Below are 15,212 nucleotides of genomic sequence, written 5' to 3' on the forward strand. Positions count from 1 at the left end.
TAGTTTAATAGAAAACAGGTTGGCTCTGTTGGGCAAAATACTGTACTGAACACTCAGTATGGAAAAGAAGACCTCCATAGTTGTGACATTGGGCATTTTTTCATAGTGTTTCTGTTAGAAAGAAATATGGAGGCAGAAATTAAATAGAAAATAAGGCTATGAGTAGGAACAAAGGAAGTTTAACTCCAGGCATATACAACTATTTTGTTGCAGGGTTCTTTCATGCAGCCTTATCTTCATTCAATCAATGAAGCAGGTGTAATAAGAGATGACATAGACCAGAAAAGATTGGACTGCCTCTGCTTTCCAACACTGGTATGTGAGATCCTTTTGTTTGTACATCTAAAACGTAACAGAAGTTGAATGAAGACTTAAAAACATACAAATTTAACTGACAATAAGGGCAAAATCTTCCAGTCGGCGAGTGGGGCCTGGCCCCACTCACTGATGCATAAAGTGACGCGTGGTGATATCGGGCGTGCGTCCCAATGTCACCGCACGTCATTCAGATATTCATTTTGGCAGGTATGCACCGGAGTCGGCAGCGCGCCTAGTAAGGCCATTTAAATTCCAATTAAAATACTTAACTAAGCTGCCCGTCCAACCTTAAGGTTGGTGGGGGGCAGGTGAAGAGCCCAGGTGGCCTTCGCATTTATCATGAAACCTCATCCATGGGCAGGATGAGGTTTCATGAAGGCTTTTAAAGTTTAATAAAATTTTTTAATAAAATTCATTGACATGTCCCAGCTCATGTGACACTGTCACAAGGGGACATGTCTTAAAAATGCTTTTTGTCTTTAGTAAAATTTTTCAAAAACAAACTAATCTCGAATCAGCTCTTTGCCTCAGGGAGATTTCTGTGCTCTTGCACGCGCATGCGCGAAAGCGTGCAGGCCCCAACTCAGCCTACTCCCCCTGCCCACACAGGGAGTGCTCAGTACTTTCGGGTGCGCGTCATGCTGAGAGGGCCTTAATTGGCCAGTTAAGGCCTGCCCAGGCAAGATGGTGGAGTGCACCCGTCCGTGTCCGCTCCTGCCCAGCTCCCCCGACGGGGAGAAAATTCACCCCTAACATTGGAAAAGCATGCACACATTTGTATAGCACCCACACAGTGCTGGGTCAAAGGTTTATGCTCAGTCTCTGCAGTATTAAGTGTGTAATCACAGTCATTTCTCTGTGGAGACTTTCAAACAAACTCTACATGGATGCAGGTAAATCTATCAGATCAGAATAGATCACATCCTTCCCCCTTGATCAGAACAGAAATCAACTGAAATGACATCAGGTGGATTTTACAACTGGTGATTAATCTGAAGGCCAATGTTATGTCCAGATGGCAAGTTGAGAATTGACAACAATGAAAATAAAGGGGAAAAATGAGAAAATGGGGTGAGGTAAAAATGCAACCAAGGGGCCCTTACCGTTTCGCATCTTACCCACTATCTGCTTGGTAAAAAGAATGAAGACACAGCAGAACAAAAGAGGCCTATTTAAAAAATAAATTGCTGAAAGGTATAACTGGTCCATTAGTGAACACTTTCTATCACTGGTACTTGCCCCTAGAGTAAGTACGCTTTTCATGTGAAAGATACAATATCATAAAATATATTTTCTGTCACTTTCTTAAGGTTGGTCGAAATACTGACACTCACCAAAAGATGGAGCTGCCATACATCCAAATTGTGAACACCTATGCATGTTTGGGACTTTGTACAATTTTGGTACTTCCCTGAGACAAGACATTTCAGAAGAGTGAAAATTTGGAGGTAGATTTTCAATACCTGGATAGTAATGTGGCGGAGTGGATCATTCACCAATTGTTGAACTTGCCTGAATTTTATTCCATTGATTACAGTGTAATGAAAATCGAGCTGATTCTATAAAGGGCAGGCAATTTGCTGCAGGTTACTACCCAAGTGATGCAGTTGAAAATCTACCTCATGATGTCATCTACTGCACTTAATTCCATAGTATGACTGATGATAGAAAGCAATCAAATTTGAAAAGGAATCCAAAAAGCAGGCGGGATCTATAAAGAGCACGCAGCTCTGCTATGTTATGTTATCACCCACTTGGTGTAGATAAAGGTTTAGTCCATAATATGTGTATGCTTAACTCCATATGATGACTTAGGGGGGAGAATTTTCCCCCGTCGAAGGGGTTGTGCGGGGGCAGGCGTGGACACAATCAGCGCCCCCGATTGGGTCCCGCCACTGTTTTACGTGGGCAGGCCAATTAAGGCCCGCCCAGCGCGACGAGTGCCCAGAAGTGCTGAGCGCTCCCTGTGCAGGCGGAGGGAGGTTCCCTGAATCCGGGCCTGCGCTCTTTCGCGCATGCACGCAGAAATCTCCGAGGCACCAAATTAGCTTAAGTTTTAAAAATTTAAATAAAAAAAGAAAACATTTTAAGATATGTCCCCTCGAGTGACAGTGTCACATGAGCTGGGACATGACAATGAATTTTTATAAAAATTTAAATTCAATTTATAAACACTTCATGAAACCTCACCCTGCCAGTGGATGAGTTTCCATGAAAAATGCAAAGGCCACCTGGGCTCTTCACCAGCCCGCCAACCTAAAGGTTTGAGGGGCAGCCCTGTTAATTGTTTCAATTACAATTTAAATGCTTTAATAGGCCTTTGACAGCTCGGTGGGCGCGCAGCTGAGTCGGCTGTGCACCCGCTGAACTGAAAATCTAAATGGTGCGCGGTGATGGGGGGACACCCACCTGACGTCACTGCGTGTCATTTTACGCATCGGTGAGTGGGCCCCGCCCCCGCTCGCCGACCTGAAAATTCTGGCCATGGTGTAAAGCAAATACTGTAGCAACTGTCTTACTCATCCATGTATTTGTCATGATACAATCAATAAGTTTATTACTCTTCTCACACCAGTGTGAGGAGCTTGAAGGTGCTAAAGCATAATTGAAAAGTCTGCACATCTACCCATCATTTGAACTTCATGGTTACTTAAGAAACTTTTTCCAGTACAACAGGAAACATAAGCTGTGATTTTGTCAATAGCATGCTGTTCTCAACATCTTAACCTTAACTGAAATGGTGAATTCAAAGCCAGATTAGGAGTGCAAGGTGCGGGCTCGCGATCCACACCAGCCCACACTCTTATCCCATGTTGTCAAAAACTGGGTCTGTTGGGAATCCCAGAATCGGGTGCCAGCCGCCATTTTTAAAGGTCCATGGAGTCAGGGGAGGCTCCACAAAAATCCAGCCCTAGGTCTCTATTTATAAAGTGAAGGAAACCTGCCCTGCCATCTTCAATAATTTGTGTACGCATACTCCTAGGTCTCTCAGTTCCTGTACCTCCTGTGGAATTAAATGAAATCAATAAAATAAATAAAATTAAAATTAGAATTATAATTGCCTCACTTCCCAAGTTAGGGATACAGATGAGGTTTCACCCAAATGTGCAGCATGCTGATAGAAAATGCATTAAGAAATTCCTGGTTTGACTCAAGCAAACTTCTTCAAGGGAGCTATTACTGATTATATTACTATCACAAGTTATGTAGGAAAACTTGTACTGTGTATTGTGAAGAGTATAGCTGTGATACTGGAACTCAGTTTGAAAGTGCATATAGGTAACCCGTCTTTCCAACACGGCTGATCGTTTGAAGGTAAAACTCCATACAATCTTAGGCCATTTATCTAGTACATGGTGCTACTAGGTAGTCTTATTCACCTGCCCTTTTACCTTCTCCCTTCCCACCGTTCAGGGGCCTAAACACTTCCTCCAAGTGAAACAACAATTTAATTATCCCCCCTTCTTTCAATTTAGCACACTCTATTCACTCACAATGTGGTCTCCTCTACATTGGGGAGAACAAACGCAGTTTGGGTAACTATTTTGTAGAACACTTCCCTTCAGTTCACAAGCAGGGCCAAGAGCTCCCAGTCACTCCCTATTTTAATTCTCTGTTCCACTCTCATTCTGACTTCTAAGTTCTCGGCATCCTAAACTATTCCAGTGAAGCTCGATGTAAGCTCAAGGAAGAACCTCATCTTTTGATTAGACAATTCAGAGTCTGCCAGCTCAATGAGTTCAACAATTTCAGATCGTAATCACTGCCCCCAGTTTTCTGGAATAATTGATAGCGTCACACACACATAATTATGACATTAGAGATTTTAAGAACAACTTTTAAAGCTACAGTTCTGTTTTGAAACCTTTGAGTTCAAAAGCATTTTTTTTTCAAAATGGAAGTGTGGACAGACAATCTGGCACCTTCCTGTTCAAAAACAAAAATACCTGGAAAAACTCAGCAGGTCTGACAGCATCTGCAGAGAGGAACACAGTTAACGTTTCGACTCTTCAACAGAACTAAGGAAAAGTAGAAAAGAGGTGAAATATAAGCTGGTTTAAGTGGGGGGGGGGGGGGTGGGCGATAGGTAGAGCTGGATAGAGGGCCAGTGAAAAGTGGAGATAACCAAAAGATGTCATCGACAAAAGGACAAAGAGGTGTTGAAGCTGGTGATATTATCTAAGGAATGTGATAATAAAGGTACAGATAGCACCACTGGGGGTGGGGTGGGGGGAAGGGATCCAAATAGGCTAAAAGGCAAAGATAAAACAATGGATGGAAATACATTTAAAAATAATGGAAATAGATGGGAAAAGAAAAACCTTCCTGCGTTTGTTCAATCCTAGTCAGGCTCTTATCTCTAGAACTGGCTACAAAAAGTCATTAAAACGCAAAGACTCCTCCAGGGATGTCCACTGAATCTTCTAAAAGGTATGAAAACCCTTTGGCCTCTAAAGGAACAGGAGACAGGAAGGGATTTCAAAGGACTGCAACTTAATTAACTTCTTTGCTTGTTTGAAACTATGGTTTATTGAAAATTTCACATAGCAGCCATTTTTGTGTTTTTGAACTGTATAAAAAAGGCTAAAAGAAGTCATTTTGTGTGGTAGAATTCAGAAGAAGTCAGTTCCAGTCCACAACTCTCAGCTGAACTAACTGTGAATGGCATGTGAGAGCTAGTGTTTCTCTCTGCCACTGGGAGTTGCAGAATTAAGGCATCCAGAATAAGAAAAAAAAGGCAACCTTCAAAGTGTTGGTACCTGAGGAAAAATTTTCCCCCCATTGGGGGGTGAAGTGCAGGAGCAGGTGCGCTTCCGGTCCTTTTACATGGGCGGGCCAATTAAGGCTCACCCAGCATGACGTCCGCCAGGAAGCTCTATGCACTCCCTGTGTGGGCGGGGGGGGAGGGGGGAGACACCTTCAGCCGGGAGTGCGCTCTTTCACGCATGCGCACAAAAGAGCACACTGATCTCCCTGAGGCAAAGTGCTGCCTCACAGAGATCGGCTCCGAATGATGATTTGCAATAAAAATGATGGAAAAATTTCCCTGACATGTCCCCTTATGTGACATTGTCACATGAGTGGGACATGTCCATAACTTTAACTAAAACCATTAGTAAAAATTTAAATACCTCATGAAACCTCATCCCACCCCTGGATGAGGTTTCATGCTTTCTCTGGAGCCCGCCAGGGCTCCCGGCTTGCCGGCCAACCTGAAAGTTGGACGGGCAGGTCCATTAATAATCTTAATTAGTTTCTTGATGGCCTCAATAGGACGTTGATAGGTCGGCGGGCGCACAGCTGACTTGGAGTTCCACCTGATGTCATCCCGCATCATTTTACGCGTCGGCAAGTGGGGGCGGGGCCCGCTTGCTGACTGAAAGATCCTGCCCCTACAGTTTCCAGTAAAGGAGCCTATACTCTCTACCAGCATATGCTTTATCTATCAAGGAAACTCTGACTCTTCGACTTCACAAGCCATTGCAGTTGCTAAACTGAACCTCAAGTTTCAACCCCTTCACTTTGGAAGAAGGAATTCAAGCACTGGGCCTGCAACGACTGATTTGAAATCTCATTTTTAAGTATCTTTGTTTCTTTATCTGCATTTTAATCTTTGTATCTGAGTTCAGTTAGTAACTTTATCACTTTTAGTTAAGTAACTTTCAGCAGCAGTCTTGTAATAAACTAATCTTTATTTGGTTTATGAAATAAGCTTGACTGCTAGGTTATTCTCACACGCACATTCTTAGCTCACAGACCACTTTGGGAAAAAGCTTTTTACGTGGTCATGATGATAATGACTTTGCTGTTCCCGTTAACATCTTCTCTAGACCCATCTTGCATTTCTTTACTTGTCCTTTACCATCCCTTTTGCCTGGCACCATCATCTCTTTCGCCATTTAATCTCTCCTGCTTTCTATGTTATCACAGACCTTCCTTTTTGTTCTTCTCTCCTGTACCTTTTCCGTGCCTTTATGCTTAATACATCTCAAACTCTTACCGGTTCCGATGAAAGGTCATTGACCTGAAAAACTAACATTTTTCTCCCTCCACTGTTGCTGTCTGACGTTGATTATTTCCAGCATTTTCTACTTTTCTTTAGGATTTCCAGCATCTGCAGTTTTTTCTTCCTTTTGCTTATTTTGTCATGTTCCTTAAATGTTGAATATGTTCCTGAGTTCTGCAGGAATTGTTCACAGCACTGATTTTGGCAACTACCTCCCGTTAGGCATTGCTACCAGTAAAAAAGTTACCCTGGAATGCTACTATACCTTTGCCCACTTCACTTCATGCAGCAGCACACTTAGTTCACTAACCATCGACCAAGCAGTAAGGTACTCTCAATCCAAATATAGAGTGCATTTTATTCCATTTTGTGGATCCAAGACACCATAACCACCTCCGCAGCACCCCCCCAATCCGCCCCCCAATATCCCTGAACATTAAACACTTTAAAGTATGAATACTTTAAGTCCTTCTGGATCAAGTCAGAGGGCCCAACAATGTATCAATCAATTTCCTGAGCCAATGGGCACAGGAAGCAGATTCAGATTATCCACAAGGACAAGAGAGGTCAGTTTCTGCACTTATTGCGCCCGATATGAACTCTGTGTAAGTGAATGGGTTTTGAGCAAGTCAAAATATTGCCCAGTAAGTGCTGTACATAGAATGCAACAATTCCACCTGTGGGAGCTAGCTGCAAGATGAGAAGGCACCTTGCAACTAGACTCAGTAGCTGAGGCTGAAGGTCTAAGAATAAACTCCATAAATGCTCTTTTGGAGTACATTCCGCTATATAAAACGTAGAATTATAGATTGATACAGCAAAGGAGGCCATTCAGTGTAACAGGCCTGTGGTAGAGCTATCCAATTAGTTCCACTCCTCTGCTCTTTCCCTAAAGCCCTGTAAATGTTTTCTCTTTAAATGTTTACTCCACTTCACTTTCAAAAGCTGCTACTAAATCTGCTTCCTCTACCCTTTCAAGCAGTGCATTCCAGATCATAACAACTCAGTGTATAAATTATTTTCTCCTCATCTCCCCTCTGGTTCTTTTGCTAATCGCCCTAAATCTTTATTCTCTGGTTAATGGCCTTTCTGCCATTGGAAACAGTTTCAGTCTCTCCTTTTTTTCTCTATTAAGATGGTTGATTATTTTGAACAGCTCTATCAAGTCTGCTCTCAGGAGAACATCCCCAGCTTCTTCAGTCTCTCCATATAATTGAAGTCTTCATCTTTGGTGTATTAAAACTAATTTACTTCTTTCTAATTAAAATTTTAATGCTTCTTACCATTGCAATCGGGATACACAAAGTGTCGCAAACTTTCAGCAGAAACTCTGAGTACTTCTCCAACATGTTCTCACTTGCAATGCTAGGAGCTGTGAAAGCATTTTCTTGCACAGAGGGGTCCTTCTGACAATCAACGGCTAATCTACAAAAAATGTGTTTGAGCATAAAGCTGGTTTCAAACGTACTTGCACGGTATACTGCCTTTAAAAAAATAAAGATAAAAATATTAAATGATTATTTTGCTTCAGTATTTACCAAGGAGATGGAACAGGTGGAATTACATTGGATGATGAGATGAGCAATAAGTGCATTTAAAAGAAAAAAGTGGATTTATTAAATAAACTAATCAAACTCAAATAGGATAAAAGCTTTGGTTCAGGTGGATTGCATTAAAAGAATCTGGGAAAGAGAAAGCAGAGGCATTACTACACAGGTGTAAGTGCAAGAGGACTGACGGATAGCTAATGTAATTCTTACATTTCAGTAGGGAAATAGAACCTGTCCAGGGAATTAAAGGTCAGTTAGCGTGACATCCGTGGAAGGAAAAATAATGGAATCCCTACTTTTAAGAAAATAGAAGAACATCTAGAAACAAAAAATAGAACAATGAATAGTGAGCATGGATTTCAAAAGGGAAAAGCTTGCTTGACAAACCTTATTTGACCTTACTGCCTCTGCAGCTAGCGTTTGCAGGTGGAATTGTTGCATTCTGTATACAGCGCACACTGGGTGATATTTAACCTTATAAACCTCATTGAATTTTTTGATCTTCACCAACCTCCGGAACAAGTTCCCGGCTTGTGCAATGAGGACAGAATAGGTGCAAATGTCCAAAATAGAATTGGACAGGTACTTGTCTGAGACCAATGTCACTGCATAAAAAAATTAGGCGGGATGTTGGGTGAAATGCCACATGATCACCTGGGACTTATTTTGATAACCTTCTGAGATTGGAAAGAAATTTCTTTGAAATATTTTCTCCCTGAATTAAGACTCTCTTAAATCTGCTTTTTCCTTCTCAGGTTATGTGGCTGCTGGTGGGTGGGACCACAATATCATGACATTGATCTATGATATTAATAACATCATGACACCGATCTATGACATTAATACAAGTTTGGTAAATCAATTGGTTATTGCCAGACCATCACTTTCATATAGACTAGACAAAATATTCAGAAGCGATTTGCCCAGGATACATTTTGATAAAACAAAATCACAGTCAATAAACTTTGATTGAAAATAGCCTCAGTGCTATGGGAGCATATATTCACAGGATATTAAAGGCAGCACTTCAAGTTGTTAAGGTTGTAAAAAGAATTAATGAAACTCAAGGTTTTATTGTAAGAGGTACAGAATATTGCAACCAAGAGGTAACATAGAGTCTTAATTAAATTTTAAAAGGATCTTTATTAGAATACTGTGTTAGGCACTGAAATCCACACCACAGGAAGGAGGCTGTGCTTTGGAACAGAGAGCAAGAGAAACTTAGTTATACAGAGAGTTGTTAGGGAGTACAATTCACTTTCAGAGCGAGTGGTTGAGGCAGAAGCTATATCAATATTCATGATTAAATTGGATATGCAGATGAAGGAAAAAGGGATGGAGGGATAGGGAAACAGAGTGAGGAAATGAGACTGGGACAATTTTCTCACATGAGAATGCAACCATTTTGTAGCTTGTGTGTAGGTTTCAGAATTGATGAAGACCCCTTCTGGCCTTGCACTCATGCAGTCCCAATTCTAAGTTAAAACGTGAGTGTGGAGGCCAAGGCAAGTGGGAAACACCCAAGAAGTGTCAGCATGAGACCCAAGCCACCAGGCCTCATTACCACATATGAGAAAGAGTTCCCAACTGAAACCAGTGGGAAAGACAAGATGGTCAGTGAACAGGAGCGTGACCACCCTACAAAGGATTACCACTGGGAATCTGAGGTAATGGTTCCTGACCTAAATTAGGCAGTGTAGGGATGGGCTGGGGGATGCAGGGTGACTGCTCACAATGGCCTATATTTCCTCCATCTCTTCTTGGTTAGTCCTAGCAGTTCTACAAACATACGAAATAGGAGAAGTAAACCATTCAGTTCCTTGAGCCTTCTCTGTCATTCAATAAGATCATGGCTGTTTGTATTTCTAATTCCACATTCCCATCTACCCCCAATAACCTGTTATTCCCTTGTCTAACAAGAATCTTTCTACATCTGCCTTAAAGATATTCAATGACCCTGCTGCCACACCTTCTGAAGCAGAGAGTTTCAGAGTTGCACAACCCTCTGAGAAAAATACTTTCTCCTCACCTTTGTCCTAAAAGGGCGACCCCTAATTTTAAAACAGTGCCCCCTAGTTCTGGACTCACCCACAAGAGAAAACATCCTTTCCACATCCACCTTGTTAAAACCGTTCAGGTTCTTATATACTTCAATCGAGTCACCCCTCGCTCTTCTAAACTTCAGTGGAAACAAGCCCAGCCAGTCCAATCTATCCTCATAAAACAACCCACTCATTCCAGGTATCAATCTTCTAAACCTCCCCTGAATCGCCTCTAACGTATTTACATCCTTTGTTAAATAAGGAGACCAAAACTGCACATAGTATTCGAGATGTGATCCCATCAATGCCCTGTATAACTGAAGCATGACACCCTTACTTTTATGTTCAATTCCTCTCATAATAAAGGATAGCATTCCAATAGCCTTCTTAATTACTTGCTGTACCTGCATACTAACTTTTTGTGACTCATGCATTAGAACACCTAGATGCCTCTGCACCTTGGAATTCTGCAGTCATTCTCCATTTAAGTTATACTTGGTGTTTTTATTCTTCCTGACAAAGTGAACAACTCCAGATTTTCCCACATTACACTCCATCTGCCAGATTTTTGCCCACTCAAGCTAGCTATATCCATCTGCAACCTCCTTATGTCCTCTTTACAACATACTTTCCTATCTATCTTTGTTTCATCCGTAAATTTAGCTACCATGCCTTCGTTCCCCTCATTTAAGTCATTGATATAAATTGTAAAAAGTTAAGACCCCAGCACAGACCTCTATGGGACTCCACTCGTTACATCCTACCAATCAGAAAATGATCAATTTATGCCTGTTTTCTGCCAGCCATCCAATCTTCTAACCTGCTAATATGTTACCCCTATACCATGAGCTTTTATTTTCTGCAATAACCTTTGATGTGGCACCATATCAAATTCCTTTTGGAAATCCAAGTACAATATGTCTACAGGCGCCCCTTTATCCATGGCGTAAGTTACTCCTTCAAAGAGCTCCAACAAATTGGTTAAACACAATTTCCCTTCCACAAAACCATGCTAACTCTTCCCAATTACCTTGAGTTTTTCTAAGCGCCTAGCTATAACCTCTTTAATGATTGATTCTAATGCCTTACCCAAGACTGACGTCAAGCTAACAGGCCAATAGTTTCCTGTTTTCTGCCTCCTTCCCTTCTTGAGTAGAGGCGTTATACTTAATACTTTCCAGTCTGATGGAAAATTTCCAGAATCTAGCGAACTTTGGAAAATTAACACCAACCTATCTACTACCTTATTAGCTACCTCTTTTAAGATCCTAGCACCCAGAAACATGTCAGCCCACAGCTCCAACAGTTTGCTCAATAAGGCTTCACTAGTGATTGTAATTTCACTAAGTTCCCATTTCCCTTCCCCCTCTTGATTTATGGCTGCTACTGGAATGTTTTTTGTATCCTCCGTAGTGAAGACAGAAGCAAAATGTTTGTTCATTTCATCCGCCATTTCCTTACTATCTACTATTAACTCCCCATTCTCAACCTGTAGAGGATTAACACTACTTACTCTTTTTCTTTTTAAATACCTGAAGAAGCTCTTGCTATTGTAAGGAATATATCTTTTTATTTCTGTTGGACTGTTGTGAAGAACATATTTTATTATCTGCTGGACTGCATATTAAAATTACAATAGCTGCAGTTTGAAAGACATGTCAAAGACAGAATGAGAGATGTGTACAATGTTGCACTCCTGGAACAGAGTGTCCATGAAAGGCAGGATGGTGCCGGAAAGGTATCCTGGACCAAGGGAGTTGCTAGGCAATGTTTTAATTGGCTCCTGACCAGGTGACCAGGTTTTGTGTGAGGATAATGCAGCAGAATAGCTCCTAGCCAAAAAGGAAACAACACCTAAAACCTCCTTCTCCTATGTGTGGAAGATTCCAGTAATTTCACAATAGCCAGCTGGCTTTTTCTCCTCATATTTCTATAACCTGCTCTCTTTCTGAAAACCCCTGTCAAGAGGCAAAGGGGAAAATCACTGTTAGAGACATTGAAAGGCAAGTGCTCAATCGGTGAACTAAATACTGAAAGTGCTGGAAGATCACCTTGTGTCATCAACAAGAACTGAAAGGAATTTGGAAGCCATCGATCAAAATCAACCCGTTGAAGCCTGTACTCTGGAACTGGTGCTATTGAACTGTTTTAGCCCACCCCTAAAATCAATGATGTTGCATGTCTTATGTGCTTTGTATGTGTGTGCATAGGGATTTAAGAAGGGGTAGAGTTTAAGTTTTCGAGTTAGAAATTAGCAGTTCATATCTCTTTCTTTTGCCACTGGTTAACGACAGTTTGTTCGATAAACAGTTATTTACTTATAAAGTTTACAAACCTGGTGCTTGTATTCTGTTAACCTAAATTAAACAGTTAGGTAGAATTGGGGAAATCTGGAGGTTTGATCAAGCTTTTCACATTTGTCATACACTATCCCCAGTGAGTCATCACATTATCCATCTTTACATTGCTAGCTAGCTTTTTCTCATAATCTAATTTCTTTCTCCTGATTAACTTTTTAGTCATTCTCTGTCAGTCTTTATATTCTTACCAATCATCTGACCTGCCACTCATCTTTGCACAGTTATATGCTTTTTCCTCAAACCTGATGCTATCCTTAACTTCTTTAATTAATCAAGGATGGTGGGTCCTCTCCTTAGAATATTTCTTTATAGTAGGAATACACTTATTCTAAATATTCTAAAAAATCCTCTTAAATGTCACCCACTGCGCCTCTATTGATCTATCCTCTAGCCTAGTATTCCTGTTCTGATCTGCCTACATCCAGCACAGAAGGAGGGCATTCCGCCTATCATGCCTGCATTGGCTTCTGAACAGAGCTATTGAATAGTCCTATTCCCACTATTCTTTTTCCACAGCCCTGCAATTTTTTTTCCTTTTTTTAAGTAAATAAACTATTCCGTTTTGAAATCTTTATTTAATCTGCTTCCACTGTCCTTTCAGGTAGTACATTCTAATCATAACAAATTGCTTGAGTGAAAGCATTTCTCCTCATCTTCCTGGCCTATTGCAAATTATTTTAAATCTATGGGTTCCAGTTGCCAACCCTCCTGATGATGGAAATGGTTTCTCATTATTTGCTCAGAATAGTAGCTTATAGTTTTGAACAACTCCACTAAGTCTATCAAGATTGAATTTTTTGAGGAGGTGACCAGGTGTGTAGATGAGGGTAGTGCAGTTGATTTAGTTTATAAGGATTTCAGCAAAGCCCTTCACAAGATCCCACATGGGAGACTTATAAAGAAGGCAAATGCACATGGGATACAGGGTAATTTGATAAGGTGGATTCAAAATTGTTCAGTTGTAGGACACAGAAGGTGATGACAGAAGGATGCTTTAGTGACTGGAAGTGTCCAGTGGCGTACCACAGGGATCAGTGCTGAGTCCCCTATTATTTGTCATTTATATAAACGACATAGATGATTATGTGGGGAGTAGGATTAGTCATTTTGTGGATGACACAAAGATTGGCTGGGTGGTTAACAGTGAGGTTGAGTGTCTTGGGCTACAGGAAGATATAGACTGGATGGTCAAATGGGCACAGTTAAGTGGCAGATGGAATTTAACCCTGAAAAGTGTGAGATGATACACTTTGGAAGGAGTAATTTGACAAGGAAGTATTCAATGAATGGCATAACACTAGGAAGTTCTGAGGAACAAAGGGACTTTGGCATGTGTGTCCATAGATCTCTGAAGGCAGAGGGACATGTTAGTGGGGTGGTGAAAAAGGCATATGGGACACTTGCCTTTACCAATCGAGGCACAGATTACAAAAGTAGGGAGGTCATGTTGGAGTTGTATAGAACCTTGGTGAGGCCACAGCTGGAAAACTGTGAACAGTTCTGGTCGCCACATTATAGGAAGGATGTGATTGCACTGGAGGGGGTGCAGAGAAAATTCACCAGGATGTTGTCTGGGATGAAACATTTAAGTTATGAAGAGAGGTTGGATAGACTTGGGTTGTTTTTGTTGGAGCAGAGAAGACTGAGGGGTGACTGATCGAGGTGTACAAGATTATGAGAGGCATGGACAGGGTGGATAGGGAGCAGCTGTTCCCCTTAGTTGAAGGGTCAGTCACAAGGGAACATAAGTTCAAGGTGAGGGGCAGGAGGTTTAGGGGGGGATGTGAGGGAAAACTTTTTTACCCAGAGGGTGGTGATGGTCTGGAATGCGCTGCCTGGGAGAGTGATGGAGGCGGGTTGCCTCACAACCTTTGAAAAGTACCTGGATGAGCATTTGGCACGTCATAACATTGAAGGCTATGGGCCAAGTGCTGGTAAATGGGATTAGGTAGATCAAGTGTTTCTCAGGTGTTGGTGCAGACTTGATGGGCTGAAGGACCTCTTCTGCACGGTGTGATTCTGTGAAGTCTCTGCTTAAACTTCTCTGCTCTAAGGAGAAAAAGCTCAGTTTCTCTAGTCTCTCCAGACAGTTGAAATCTCACATCTTTACCATTGTATTAATCTCCTCTGCATCCTCTCCAAGGCCATGCCACCCTTTCTAAAATGTGGTGCCCACAACTGAACACAATGGCCCTGAGTTTGACAAGGGCAGGTTGCACAAGGTTGGGGGGGGGGGGGGGGGGGGGGGGGGGGCGCGGGCAGTGGGGTAGACTGGTAGATGCTGAAGTTTCGATGATAAAGCTGAATGTATGGGTTTCTCAGTGTGCTATGGAACTTTGACCTGGCTACAAGCATTGAATTTTTTTTTTTGCCAAAATTAGTTTATTACTAATGGTGCCATATAAATACTGATTACTCAACTTTCAGCTGACTGGAAATTTTGCAATTTGAACTGAGAAAGGGAGGGCCACTTCCAAGGTGAAGGTGAGAAACAAACAAATCATCCTTGGGGGAATGTGAAGAGAAAGACAGTTCCTATAATCCATAACTATCTAAGGAAGAGACATTAAAAATGCATAGTGCTGGATATTGAAACAATGGCTGCCACAGACAGACACAGCCAAAACCTCTTGGAAATACACAATGGGTGAAGCATTTCAAGGCAACGCTGCCCAGCCTTTTGAGAGAGATTGAAAGAGACAAAAAGGGTGTCAAGTCTTCAGCAGAGGAAACAGGCTGAAGGCTGCTTTCTCTCTTTTGGAATAAGAGTATTGCCTGGTTCAAGAAGCGAACTCTACCAGAAATCTACCAGCGAACCGAGATCTCGTAATAATTGCAACATCTTCTACATCTGGCTGCATCAAAGAAACCAGCTAACCTAAATCGGCTGCAGTGTTTAAAATCTATGCCTCAAGGACAATCAAAGGACGCTTAA

Source organism: Carcharodon carcharias, chromosome 31 (assembly GCF_017639515.1).
Source record: "Carcharodon carcharias isolate sCarCar2 chromosome 31, sCarCar2.pri, whole genome shotgun sequence".
Lineage (NCBI taxonomy): Eukaryota > Metazoa > Chordata > Chondrichthyes > Lamniformes > Lamnidae > Carcharodon > Carcharodon carcharias.